This window comes from Tamandua tetradactyla, chromosome 4 (genome assembly GCF_023851605.1).
Source record: "Tamandua tetradactyla isolate mTamTet1 chromosome 4, mTamTet1.pri, whole genome shotgun sequence".
NCBI classification, from domain to species: Eukaryota; Metazoa; Chordata; class Mammalia; order Pilosa; family Myrmecophagidae; genus Tamandua; species Tamandua tetradactyla.
Window position 1 is genome coordinate 96327856 of NC_135330.1, and position 14780 is coordinate 96342635.

Below are 14780 nucleotides of genomic sequence, written 5' to 3' on the forward strand. Positions count from 1 at the left end.
CTATTGTTGCCCAGCAACAGTTAAAGGGGAAAGTGGAATACAAGAGCAGCCTCATTTCAGCATCAGAAAATGAGATTGGAGAGGTTTTCCCTGGTAACACAGTCTGTCACTTTCAGTGGGGAATGCCACACCCACATACATGTGATTCTGAGACTTCTATGACCACCTTTCCCTCAGGGATCCTAGTCGGTAATCAGAGTCACTTTCTAGGAGTGACAGTGGGGGTTGGGGAAGGAGGGTCCTTCTCTGAGCAGGTGCTGCTGGGCAGGGATGTGGGGTCTGGCAGGTGGGGATGCTAGGGTTTGGGTGTGTCTGGGTCAGGGGTTCTGGGGGTCAGGATGTTGGATGTCAGGGATGCGGAGGTTCAGGGATACTTTGTGTCAGTGATGCTGGAGTTCAGGTATGCTGGGGTCAAGGACAGGGAGTTCAGGGGTGTGGGTGTCAGGGGTGCTGGGAATCAGGGGTGTTGGGTTTGGGGATGTAAGTGGTCAGATGTGCTGAGAATCAGAGGGGCTGGGGTCAGGGATGTGGGGGTTCAGGGATGTAGGTGTCAGTGGTGCTGGGAATTAGGGGTGTTGCAGTAAAGCATGTGGGGTGTGTGGTGTCAGGGGGCAGTGGCTAGAGATTCCAGGGATTGGAGGAACCACTTGTTGGGCTTGGGGCCCCCATGGACCCAGCACTAGCTGGGCACCCCCATGTGGAAGTAGCCATGCAAAGTGCAGCACAGCCCGGGGCTGCAGGAATCACACCATGGGGGCTCCTGGTCCTCAGTGTCTTCATAGCTCACAGCATGCCCCACCTTCTGGCTCCAGGGGCCAGCGACCTGAACCACTCTGGAAGTGGCCTCCCATGTCTCACCAGTAACATCAGCAGCCAAAAATAGGCACCTACACCAGGCAGCTCGGCCCTTCCCAGAGGAAGCCTTTAATTCTCCACCCAGTCCCTAGCACCCCACATCCAGCCCCAGCCCACACAGCTGGGATCTGTCCTGTAACTACTTGTTGAAGAGTGCTTTGAAAACTACGGTCTTTTTATTTCTTTGCTTTGTATATAAACTGTACAATAAAAAAGCTTTTTAAAAAGACCCTTTATAATGGTTAAAACAGTCACTGTACCTTCAAAGGCTGAGGAGGGTCTGCCAAGAGAAGGAGTCAATAAGCTCCTCCCCTGCCCTGATCACTCACAATCCTATAAATCCAGCAAGGAGTGTTCTTTGGAGTTTTGGGCCCCTATGGAAGTAGCCTCTTCAGACGATTCCCCATGGCCCCCCCATGCAGAGTCCTTCTGTGGACCGAGTGATGAGAAGAGGGAATGGGGGTGGGGTTGGGAGGTAGGGACCAGGGTTCTGTGATCACAGCCACTGCCAGTACATGGTTCCAGTTTAAGGCAAGGGGATATTCTCTCTGACTGGCCCCACCCTCCTTCCTGCCTGTCCCAGGTCTCCCTGTCCACCCCATGCCCCACTCTTCAAAGTTCCCCAGCAGTGAGCGACCACCCAGGGGCCAGGACCTGCAGGTTCTGTGGAAGCACTGACCTCTTCCACTCCACCCGGTCCCCAGCGCCTCACCCCCAGCCCTAGCCCACACAGCTCTGGCCCAAAGGAGTGTCCAATAAACCTGAAGAGGTCAGGAAAGACCTGTTGAATAGCAGGCTCTACAAAGGCAGCTCCAACGGGTTTTCTTCTCACATTTTCAAGGTTCATATAAACAGCTGAAACCCCAGAAGAAACTTTTGGGTCAAAAGCAGTGTGCTGCCCCCCACCTCCACCCCAGAGAAAGGTGATGAAACCTGGGCAGTCTCCAGATCTTGACTGCAAACACATGACCACACAATATAACATCTCTCCAGGGAAGCTTCTCCATTTGCGTACTGCAGGTCTCACAGTCTCACCTGTCCTGAAAACAAGACCTAATGCACAGGGGTCTTCATGGCTGCCCTAGGATTTGACCGCAAAAGGGCAGCAGCAGAGAGGGGTCGCGTTCACTGTGGGGCCTTGCAAGCAAAAAAAGTCCTTTCTGAAGGCACGGATGCACTAAAGATGGGCTATATTAAGGGGCTGCGTTTCAACCCCTCAAGCCCTAATTTCCCACTGTGTCGCCAGAATATGAGGGACTACAGGCAGCTTGGGCAGCGGCCTGGGCGTGGGTAACCGTATTTTTGTGGCTATACTTGGAGAAGGATCCACGCGCGTGGGCTTGGGTGGCCGCCTCCGGGGGAAGGAGCCGACAGGAGCATCCTTCAGCTTCGTCACCTAGAGCCCAGTGACAAGCCCTCTGTTCCCAAGGCCAGTTGATCTCGCCTGCTGCGCCCCACCCCCAGCCTATCCTGTGCGGACTCGCTGAGTGGGTGAAGGCTCGCGCCCCCGGGGAACCCCAGCTCGGGCGCCCAAAGCCGCCTCACGGCACTGGGGTGCAGGAATGCATGGGGATGCGTGGGGGTGTGCGGGGGTGCGAGGGTGGCCTCAGAAGGGGACCAGAAACGGGCACCGGTGGCGGTTGGCAGTAAGCCTGGCGGGCCCTGCATCTTTGTGTCCCGCGGGGCCGTCCGCGCTGCTCCCGTGAGCCCAAACCCCTCCCCACAGCACGCCCTGGCCGCGGCGACCCACGAGCTGCTCACCTGCTAGACGAGGCGACAACAGCAGTGCTGTCTCCATGACTTGGCCACGCTGCGGACTTGGTGCCCAGCAGTGTGCTCGGGCCTGGCAACATCCGGGACGTTGGCCGCGCCCGCCCTGCCTCCACGCTAATTAGCGACGGCCCCGCCCCCCAGATGCCGCCCCTCCTCGCCCCAAGCCCCACCTCTGCCCTCCCTTCGGGCTCCCAGTGGAGCGTAAGCTGTCTGTACCTTATGTGGCTGTGTTCCTGAAGGACCGCGGCCCTGTCCATGCGGGGTCCCGGTAGGGGGAGGCGCAGGCGGCGGTTCCAGCGGGTTCGGAGGCAGTACTTGGTCCACCTGGGTGCCACTGGCGCCGCGCAGGGTGCTGGTGAAGGTGCGCCACCAAGAGCGCTGGAGCGCGCGGATGCGGCAAGGCTGGAGCTGGGGTCAAGGCTTAACCCTGGGGGTGGTCACAGAGCAGGGGCGGGAGGCTAGGCAGAGAGGGCTCAGGGCTCAGCGCCGAGGACATGGGATCGGTGCGGGATGACTCCTGGCCGCGCCTGGGTCTCACTGCCTGAGGTTTTGGACCATTAAGCAGCCACGGAACGAGCGGGATGAGCAACTCCAGGGGTTTGGGGCGGTGGGCTCTGGGCCCTCGCGAGAGCCGCAGACCCAGAGGGCTCGTAGCGCAGCGAGAGGGTATGGCGAGTGCGGGGTAGGGGGGCCGAGGGAGCACAGCCTCACCCCACCACCCCTTCCCCCGGGCCCGGGAGTTGTCTCGTCGCCCCGCTGTGGACGGTCGAAACCCCTGCCCCTACCCCTCACCCGACAGGACCCCTCTTTGGCCCCACCCTGGCTTCAGACATCCTACTCCGCACCAACTCCATGAGTCTCCCTTGTTGCCTGTGTGCAAAACCTTGATCCTTATCTTTTCCGATTTCCCCTTTTTTTTCTTTCTCAGGTTGCTGTTGCTCCCACCCCGCTGTGAGCTCTTTGTGGTCGGCAGGGGAATGGGAGGTTGGAGGGGGGAGGGGGGAATGTCCAGAGGCTATGGGGGCTGGGAGGCCCTGGGGCTGGCCAGAAATACTAGAGTACCTGTCAGATACGCTGGCTGTGGGGGTGCAGGGCATCCATTCTCCAGGCCTCCTCCCTAGGAAACCTGCCCCAGGCAGCTGAGAAACAGCCCCACCCCAAGCCTCTTCTCCTCTGGTGTTCAGTGGAGCTGACTGACCCCTGAACAGCCAGGGCAGACACTCCTGGGCTCTGTTCTCCCAAGGGTGGAATCTCACCCCAGGCAGAGCTACAGGACTGACTCCCAGCATGTCTGAGGTCAGAGACCCCTCAGAGGGAGCAGGAAGTTGGGGGCTCACCCGGGAGAAGGGTTACAGGTGCCGGGTGGAAACTGACCCTCTGCCCATATGGTCCACCAAGCCCTTGGGGCATCTCAGCCCCCATCCCATGTCATGGAGTCCTGTGTCTGTCCACCCCCTGCCCCTCCAAGTCCCTTTGCTTTCCACCTCCAGGCAATCTCCACCAAAGATTTATTCTTTCAAACTCTTGTCACTGAAACATCTCCCACTCCAGACACTGGGAAGTCAGATTTACAAGTCTGGGAGAGAGAACAGGCAGGGGTGTTGGATCTCCAAACCAGCTTCTCTGTGACTCAGTTTTTCTTTGAGGTTACATAGCAATAAGCTCTGCTGTGGCCTGGTAGTTATTCACCATACAAATAGGATAATTGGCACCTTCCTCATTTGGACTCCTATTAGTGAAAAAGTAGGCTGTCAAGACAATTTTCAGAAACACATAGACTCCACACTGTTCACATAAATGCAATGGGCTCGCTCCTGTCCAGAGGTGGGTTGTGAGTTGGGCCACACATGGAGGTGAAGTGGTCACTGTATTTGCATCAGGCACTGCCCCTCCTCCATGATGGAGACAAACACTGGTTGTCTTTGAACAAATTCATCTTGGAAAGGTGCAGTGGGAAGTGGAGTGTGGCAGAGCAGCAAAAGCTGAGAGGCAGGGGTGTGGAAACCCCCCTAGGAGGACTGACCCCCTTGGAGAGACTGCAATGTGTGGGGTACTTTGCAGAAACCCTCTGGAGAATTTCCAGTTAGAGGAAGGTGTTTGGGATGGTGAATTCCATGCATCCACTGGGCTGTGCCATAGTGTCCAGTTGTTTGATCAGACACTGGCCTTGCCAGTGGTTGGAGGTATTTTGCTGGCATAGTTAACCATGTCAATCAGCTGAGTTTAAGTATGCCCTTGACAATGTGGTCACCTCATCCCATCTGGTGAAGGCCTGAGGAGCAAAGTGAGGCATCCTGGGGAAGAAAATTCTGCCTCAAGATTCCTGCAGATCTGGCCTACGTGTGGACTCAAACATAGACATATAGACATGGACATGGAGACAGGCAGACATCCACCCCAGAGGTGCAGCAGGACCACTCTGAGGCCCTAGCACCTGGAAAGGGAGGGCACCTGGGGGACTGAAGGAGGTGACACTCCCATGAGGAAGCACCCCAGCCTTGGAGGTACCTCTGAAAAGGCTGGTGATGGGCAAGTACATACCAACCAGGAATGTGCTCTGCTAGCTCATGACCCGCTTGGTCTCATTTCAGCCTAGACACACGCACAGGAAATGGCCCTGCCCCATTCCTACACAGTGGGAGCTGGGGTTTGGATCCCCAAGCATGCAGGTGAGAGCAGTGGGCAGTGGAAGGTCCTAAGAGGGTAGGCAAGGGAACATGGCACTAAGCTGAATACAGTACAGAGCTTAACAAAATCTTAAAATCTTCCCAGTTAGCCAGACAGGAAAACTGCAACTATGGGTCCTTCTTTTCTCAACTACTGGCTTAGGAGCCAAGAGCCTGTGCAGGGTCCCTTCTCTCTGGGGTCTCCTCTCCTGGGCCTCCAGGACTTGGGTGGAACTTGGCACTGAGCTCTCAGAATTCCTTGAGGCTGCCTTTGCACTTGGAAAACAGATAGATCCCCTTCTCCAATCCCAATGTCATCTCCCATGGGGATGACCACAGACTCCAGTTCATCATCCATGGGAGGACCACAGATGTGTGAAGGCTCAGGACAGATAACAGATCAGTACTGACCTCAACCTGGGCAGCAGGCAGATCTGTGGCTGCCTGGCTGGATGGCATGTCCCCATTGGCAGCTGAGTCCCCACTGACAGCTGAGTTGCCATGAACAGGCTCAGCCTCTTTGAACTCAGGCAATGGGTCCTGCTGGAGGTCACACCCCAACTGGAAGCTCAGCTCCTCAGGCTTGTTGGCACCAGCATTTGATCCCAAGCTCTGGGACTTGTGGCCCCCTGGATGGTTTCCCAGAGCTCAGGAGCTGATGGCCTGTGGCTACTGGGGTTTGGTGTTCTTGGGAGCAGGGACCTCTCCAGGGTGTCTGAGTTGAAGGGCCCCATCCATGTGGAGCCCTCAACTGGAACTGGTGGATCACCTCCTGCAGAGGAAAGGAAGCATCAGAATGAGAGGCTGGGGGAAGGTCTGTGACACCACAAGTGCAAGTGCCCACCTGTGCTTCCTTCTCTTCAGTGCAGTGTAGTAGCTCCTTGTACACTGTCCCCTGCTTGCTGTCCAGTCTCTGCAATGGGCATTTCCATTGACCAGGCCTGAGGTGCCAATGTGCAGTGCTGTGATGCATATTACCCACATGGCACCCAGGTAGGCAGTTCTCTGATACCACCCTGCCCCCCAGAACTGCAACTCCTGCTCCCAGGGAGGATGGGTCATGCCAAATGCTCCCAGCAGGGGGGGTCATCTCCATTACTCCCCTCCTGGCCATGGCTTTGTTCTCAAGAATTTAAATTTTTGTTTACCCTATACAATGGCATAAATGTTTAAGCAATTTTCATGTGTTTCTTGGCCATTTGGGATCCTCTTGTGATATGCCATTCAGTCATTTCTCTATTTTTCTTTCCCTTGAACCATAAACATTTATGTATTCTGGATACCAAGACTTTATCAGTTATGTATGAGAAATAGTCTCCCAAATTTGTGTGACTTTTCACTCTTTAATGGCATCTTGCTCCCTCTGTGCTGTGCTCTTGAACTCCTTCTTGTGGCACAGCCAAGTGCCTTTGAGCCCAGCTCAGCAGCACCCATGTGACTGAGTATGCAACAGAGTCTGCTCCTTACCCACAGTGCTTTGTCTCTATGTACTTGTTTTTTAATGTGGAGCTTTTGGTTTTCTTTTATTTGTGTAAAATCTTGGAAAAAAAGGATGAAGAGCAATTCTTCAGTGTAAAATGGTCCCTGGCATGACCAGTCCAGATTTATTCTATATTATATTCTCAGCTCAAGGACTTGGGATCACACTCTGTCATGGTCAGGGACATGTGTCAACTTGGCCAAGTTGTGGGACCTGTTTGTCTGGGTGGGCAAGTGCTGGCCTGTCTGTTGCAAGGAGGACATTTCATAGAATTAGATCATGAGCATGTCAGCTGTATCCACAGATGATTCCATTTGTAATCAACCAAAGGGGAGTGTCTTCTATAATGAGTGATGCTTAATGTAATCGTGGGAAGCCTTTTAAGGAGGATTCAGAAGAGGCAGTTTCCATTCCTGCTTCGGCTGGTGAGCCTCTCCTGTGGAGTTCATCCAGACCCTCCATCGGAGTCATCGGCTTCACAGCCTGCCCTGCAGATTTTGGACTCTGCATTCCTGTAGTCATGAGACACTTTTATAAATTTTATATTTGCTAGTGTTCCCTGTTAATTCTGTTTCTCTAGAGAACCCTAACTAATACATCTTGGTACCAGGAGTGGTTCTTAAGAAACAAAATCTTAAAAATGGGTTTTTATGAGTGGTTTTCTACTCTGACTGGACTCAGAGACACTAAGGACTCTGAGTCCCATAATCAGAATGATACTCCCAATCCATGGAGTGAGCTGACAAAAGAGATAGTCAAAATATCATTCGATTCTCCTAATGCTTCGCTTGTACAAACACAGACTCTGGGGGATAATTTTTGGCACCTTTATAGAGTTTTGTAGAAATAAGAAGTATACAGATGTTGGTTGGTTGTTGTTAGATATACTGGCTACATTAAGGGGTGAGAGGGATGGGCTTAAGGCTTCAAACACAAAGCTTAAGCACTGTCTGAAAGATGTAGACATTTCTATGAGTATCCAGAAGGAAAATTTTATTTCCTGTAGCCATAGACTTGAGATCTCTGCAAATCAGACTCAGAATCTTATTGTTAGAGCAGTAACTTTACAAGATAAACTGAAATCTCAATCTTGCATGGTGTCTGCTGTTAAAGTGATGGCATTGATTGGAAAGGGGTGGGAGCCTGAAAAATGGGATGGTGACATATGGATTGATAATGATGTTGGGGGTAAGGTTGAAACCCTAGTTCATGCTGAGTCTTCTCTAGATAACTCTGTAATAGTTTGCCCTGAGGAAATAACTGCCTCACCTCCAGCCTGCCTTGAGGAGTTGGCCACCCAACCTCCTTCTGAAGGGATTAGCCCTAGAGAGATTAATCATGTCTCACCAGAAAAACTGCAAATGAAGGCTCTGAAGCAAATGACTTAGAAGATATTTCTAATTCTTTTCATGAACCACCCCCACCACCCCTCATTTCTTCCAGACCTATAACTAGACTAAAGTCCTAACAGGCCCCTAAAGGTGAGGTACAAAGTATAACACATGAGGAGGTAGGTTATACTCCAAAATAACTGTATGAGTTTTCCAATTTATATAGACAGAAATCAGGGAAATATGTGTGGTAATGGATCTTAAGGGTGTGGGATAATGGTGGGAGGAATATAAGGCTGGATCAGGCTGAATTTGTTGATATGGGCCCACTAAGCAGAGATTCTACATTCAATGTTATAGCTCACGTGGTTAGAAAAGGTATTAACAGTTTGTTTGGGTGGTTGGTTGAAACATGGATCAAAAGGTGGCAAACATTACCTAAGGTTGAAATGCCAGAACTGCCCTGGTATAATGTAAATGAGGGGATCCAGAGGTTTAGAGAGATTAGAATGTTAGAGTGGATTTTTCATGCCAAGCCTGCTCATACACTCCAGGAATGTCCAGAGGTTGCACCTTTTACCAGAACAGTGAGAAATAAATTTGTGAAACTAACACCATAATCGCTAAAGAGCTCTGTGGTTGCACTTCTCTGTAGGTCAGATATTACTGTAGGAACTGCTGTCACTGAGCTGTAATCCTGAAACACAATGGGGATGACAGGATCCCAAGTTGGCAGAAGCCACATGGAAGCACTTAATCACCAAAGACAGGGTAGATGTGGCTTTTATAATAGACAGCAAACTCAAAGCAGGCATCAAAATTATATGGCATGCATAGATTTGTGGCATTGGCTGGTAAATCATGGGGTACCTAGAAATACAATAGGGCAGTCCACTAAATTCTTGTTTGAGCTGTAAAAACAAAAGAGTTCTAGGTCAAGTGAACAGAAGTCTAACCTGAATTACAAAAACACAATCACGGCCCCTTAATCAATTTCCAGACTTGAAACAAGTTTACAGACCCAGAGCCCTTTGAATGAAGGGGAAGCCAGGTCCCTTTGGGGGAGAATCCTGTTACACTGCCACAGAATTATACTGTTAATCTTCCTCCAAGCCTTCCCCAAGGAGGCCAATGGCCTTTAACCAGGGTAACTGTGCATTGGGGAAAAGGAAATGATCAGATATTTGGGGGATTATTAGACACTGATTCAGAAGTGACATTAACTCCAGGGGACCCAACGCATCACTCTGGACCACCAGTCAGAGTGGGGGTTTATGAAGGCCAGGTGATCGATGGAGTTTTAGCTCAGGTTCATCTCACAGTGGGTCCAGTGGGGCCCCAGACCCATCCTGTAGTTAATTCCCCAGTTCCAGAATGCATAATTGGTATAGACATACTGAGCAACTGGCAGAATCCCCACATTGGCTCTCTGACTCATGCAGTGAGGGCTATTATGGTGGAGAAGGCCAAATGGAAGCCACTAAAATTGCCCCTGCCAAGCAAAATAGTAAATCAGAAGCAATGCCGGATTCCTGGAGAGATTGCAGAGATTACTGCCACTCCTAAGGACTTGAAGGATGCAGGGGTGATGATTCCCACCATATGCCCATTCAACTTTCCTATTTGGCCTGTGCAGAAAACAGATGGGTCTTGGAGGATCACAGTGGATTATTGTAAGCTCAACCAGGTGGTAACTCCAATTGCAGCTGCTGTTCCAGATGTGGAATCATTGCTTGAGCAAATCAATACATCTCCTGTTACCTGGTATGCAGCTATTGATCTGGCAAATGCTTTTTTCTCAATAGCTATTCATAAGGACCAGAAGAAACAGTTTGCTTTCAGCTGGCAAGGTCAGCAATATACTTTCACTGTCCTTTCTCAGGGGTATATCAACTCTCCAGCCCTATGTCATAATCTTGTCAGCAGAGACCTTGATCATTTCTGCCTCCCACAAGACATCAAACTAGTCCATTATATTGATAATATTATGTTGATTGAACCTACTGAGCAAGAAGTAGCAACTACTGTAGATTTACTGGTAAGGCATTTGTATGTCAGAAGATGGGAGACAAATCCACCAAAAATACAGGGGCCTTCCGCCTCAGTGAAATTTCTAGGTGTCCAGTAGTGTAGGACATGTTGAGATATCCCTTCTAAGGTGAAGGATAAGTTGCTGCATCTGGTTCCTCCTATGACCAAAAAGGAGGCACAACATCTAGTTGGTCTTTTTGGATATTGGCAACAACATATTCCTAACTTGGGTATGCTTCATTTATTGAGTGACCAGAAAAGCTGGTAATTATGAGTGGGGTCCTGAACAAGAGGAGGCTCTGTGACAGGTCCAGGCTGCTGTTCAAGCTACTCTGCCACTTAGGCCATAGGATCCAGCAAATCCAATGGTGCTGGAAGTGTCAGTGGCAAATAGAGATGCTGTCTGGAGCCTTTGGCAGGCCCCTATAGGAGAATCGCAATGCAGACTCTTGGGATTTTGGAGCAAAGCCTAAACACCTGTTGCAGATAACTACTCTTCTTTTGAGAAATAGCTTTTGGTCTGCTACTGGGCCTTAGTAGAGACTGAACGCTTAACCATGGGCCAGCAAATTACCATGAGACCTGAGTTGCCTATCATGAGCTGGGTGTTGTCTGACCCACCAAGCCATAGAGTTTGGCATGCACAGCAGCACTCTATCATAAAATGGAAATTGTATATATGAGACAGAGCCAGAGCAGGTCCTTAAGGCACAAGTAAGTTACATGAAGAAGTGGCCCAAATGCCCATGGTCTCCACACCCAGCACATTACTTTCTCATTCCCAGACCAGAGCTATGGTCTCTTGGGGAGTTCCTTACAGTGAATTGACTGAGGAAAACTCAGGCCTGGTTTACAGATGGTTCAGCACAATATGCAGGTACCACCCAAAAGTGGACAGCTGCAGCATTACAACCCCTTTCTGGGGTGTCCTTGAAGGAGAGTGGTGAGGGAAAATCCTCTCAGTGGGCAGAAATTTGAGCAGAGCACCTGGCTGTTCATTTCACTTAGAAGGAAAACTGACCAGAGGTGTGTTTGTATACTGACTCACAGGCTGTTGCTAATGGTTTGGCTGCATGGTCAGGGACTTGGGAAGACCATAATTGGAAAATTGGTGACAAAGAGGTCTGGGGAAGAAGTATGTGGATAGACCTTTCTGAGTGGGCTAAAAACATGAAGATATTTGTGTCCCATGTGAATGCACAGCAGAGGGTGACTTCAGCAGAGGAAGATTTTAATAATCAAGTGGATAAGATGACCCATTCTGTGGATACCAGTCAACCTCTTTCCCTGGCAACTCCTGTCATTGCCCAATGGGCTCATGAACAAAGTGGTCATGGTGGCAGGGATGGAGGTTATGCATGGGCTCAGCAACATGGACTTCCACTCACCAAGGCTGACCTGGCTACAGCCCCTGCTATGTGTCCAATCTGCCAGCAGCAGAGACCCACACTCAGTCCCTGATATGGCACCATTCCCCGAGGTGACCAGCCAGCTACATGGTGACAGGTTGATTACATTGGACCACTCCCTTCATGGAAGGGGCAACGGTTTGTTCTAACTGGAATAGACACATACTCTGGATATGGTTTTGCTTTCCCTGCATACAGTGCTTCTGCCAAAACTATCATCCGTGGTCTTACAGAATGCCTTATCCATCATCATAGCATTCCACATAGCATTGCTCCGGATCAAGGAACACACTTCACAGCAAATGAAGTGTGGGAATAGGCACATTCTCATGGAATTCTCTGGTCTTACTATGTTCCCCATCATCCAGAAGCAGCTGGATTAAGAGAATGGTGGAATGGCCTTTTGAAAACTCAATTATGGTGCCAACTAGGTGGCAATATCTTGAAAGGCTGTGGTAATGTCCTCCAGGAAGCTGTATATGCTCTGAATCAGAGTCTTCCATATGGTGCTGTTTTTCCCATAGCCAGGATCCATGGGTCCAGGAACCAAGGAGTGGAAGTGGGAGTGGTAACACTCACTATTACCCCTAGTGACCCACTAGGAAAATTTTTGCTTCCTGCCCCTGCAACCTGAGCTCTGCTGGTCTACAGGTTTTAGTTTCAAAATGGGCAGTGCTTCCTCCAGGAGAAACAACAATGATTCCACTGAACTGAAAGTTAATACTACCACCTGGTCACTTTGGGTTACTTATGCCACTGGATCAACAAGCCAAGGAGGGGATTACATTATTGTCTGGGGTGATTGACCCTGATTATCAGGAGGTAGTAGAACTCAACTACATAATGGAGGTGAAGAAGAGTTTTTTTGGAATATAGGAGATCTCCTAGGGTGTCTTTTAGTACTACCATGCCCTGTGATTAAAATCAATGGAAAATTGCAACAACACAATCCAGGCAGGACTACCAATGGGTCTGACCCTTCAGGAATGAAGGTAGGGGTCTCCCCTCCAGGCAAAGAAGCATGGCCAGCTGAAGTGCTTGCTGAGGGCAAAGGGAACATGGAATGGTTAGTGGAAGAAGGTAGTGATAAATATGAAATTTGACCTCATGATCAGTTACAGAAACGAGGACTGTAATGCTGTTTTGCTCATGTTATACTATTTCAGTTATAAGATATCAAGTTTAAGAATGAATGTTGCCCTAGGATTTGCACCCTATTCTGGAGAGATTTAATGTGTTTCCATTATTTGCAGGACAGTTGAGTATTGTCAGGTAAAAGAAAAAACGTGTGTTTTATTGTTTTCATTTGGAAATTAGGTATGGCTTAAGGTGATATATATAGCTGCCAAGTTGACAAGGGGTGTACTGTCATGGTTAGAGGCATGTGTCAACTTGGCCAAGTCGTGGTGCCTGTTTGTCTGGATGGACAAGTGCTGGCCTGTCTGTTGCAATGAGAACATTTCATAAAATTAGATCATGATCACATCAGCTGCATCCATAGCTGATTTCATTTGTAATCAGCCAAAGGGGAGTGTCTTCTACAATGAGTGATGCTTAATCTAATTATGGGAAGCCTTTTAAGGAGGATTCAGAAGAGACAGGTTCCATTCCTGCTTCAGCTGGTAAGCCTCTTCTGTGGAGTTCATCCTGATCCTCCATCAGAGTCATTGGCTTCACAGCCTGTCTTGCAGATTTTGGACTCTGCATTCCCGCGGTCACGTGAGACACTTTTATAAATTTTATATTTGCTAAGGTTCCCTGTTGATTCTATTTATCTACAGAACCTTAACTAATACACCCTCCTATCCCAGTTGTGATACCAATCAAAGGTGGTGGATTCTCTGCCCAATGCCTCAAATGACCAATGTCTGGGACAACAAGGTTTCAAAAGAGAGAAAGAGTTTATTGCTGGGCATGAGGCAGGAAGTCAGATGGCCTATGCACCCAAAAATCTGTCCTCCTCAATCTGTAGTAATTCTTAAAAAAATTTTTAGTATCAGTGGATGGGCATGTATAAGGGAAATGCAGATCAAGACTACAATGAAATACCACCTCACAACTGTAAGAATGGCTGCTATTAAGCAAACAGGAAACTATAAGGGTTGGAGAGAATGTGGAGAAATTGGAACACATGCACTGCTGGTGAGAATGTATGATCATGCGTTCACTATGGAAGACAGTTTTGTGGTTCTTTAGGAAACTAAATATCAAGTTTCCCTATGACCCAGCAATAGCAGTACTTGATATATACCCAGAAGAGCTGAAAGCAATGACACAAACAGACATTTGTGCACTAATGTTCATAGCAGCACTATTCACAATCACCTAAAGATGAATGTTGCTTCCACGGGACCAGAGTGTGAAGGATATTAAGGAATGATGAGAGAGAAACAGTCAGGATCAGGAGGTCTGAAGATCAGCCATAACAGACAACAAGCAACTTTATTCTAAACCAGATCCTCCCTATCTACTGCAGGGTGACAAAAGACATGCATGCCTTTCCTGAGGGAACAGAGTGCTTATCTTTCAGTGCTCCCTTCCTTCATACTTAACTTAACCATTTGGGGTAAACAAACATGAAATGTCAGACATAAAAGAACAGATAATTTATGATTCCACTTTTATGGCCATGGTAAAGGTAAAATCAGAGGCTTATGATGCAGAATATAGGAGATTTGGAATTACGCAGAAGCTAGAGATGGGTGAATGGTTAGTGTATTAGTTAGGGTTCTCTAGAGAAACAGAACCAACAGGGAACACTTGCAAATATAAAATTTATGAAAGTGTCTCACGTGACCATAGGAACGCAGAGTCCAAAATCCACAGGGCAGGCTGCGAAGCCGATGACTCCAATGGATGGCCTGGATGAACTCCACAGGAGAGGCTCACCAGCCAAAGCAGGAATGCAACCTGTCTCCTCTGAGTCCTCCTTAAAAGGCTTCCCATGATTGGATTTAGCATCACTAATTGCAGAAGACACTCCCCTTTGGCTGATTACAAATGGAATCAGCTGTGGATGTAGCTGACGTGATCATGACCTAATCCTATGAAATGTCCTCATTGCAACAGACAGGCCAGCGCTTGCCCAATCAGATGAACAGGTACCACAACTTGGCCAGGTTGACACCTGTCCCTAACCATGACAGTCCACCCCTTGTCAACTTGGCACCTATATATATATATATCACCTTAGACCATACTTAATTTCCAAATGAAAACAAATAAGCACACATTT

General features: G+C 49.1%; 2 long non-coding RNA genes across 3 annotated transcripts in view; both read right to left on the minus strand.

The window, feature by feature from the left end:
- LOC143681197 (uncharacterized) overlaps positions 1-2743 on the minus strand; it is a 38320-nt gene extending 35577 nt beyond the window's left edge. Inside the window, exon 1 of the long non-coding RNA XR_013174456.1 lies at positions 2617-2743. This is a non-coding gene — a long non-coding RNA (uncharacterized LOC143681197). The remainder of the gene's footprint in view (positions 1-2616) is intronic.
- Positions 2744-4122: 1379 nt separating this feature from the next.
- The window catches only part of LOC143681199 (uncharacterized), a 29747-nt gene continuing 19089 nt past the window's right edge, over positions 4123-14780 (minus strand). For both annotated transcript variants that reach the window (XR_013174461.1, XR_013174460.1), the window contains exons 3-4: positions 5706-6066; positions 4123-4357 (exon numbers count right to left, since the gene is read on the minus strand). This is a non-coding gene — a long non-coding RNA (uncharacterized LOC143681199). The remainder of the gene's footprint in view (positions 4358-5705; positions 6067-14780) is intronic.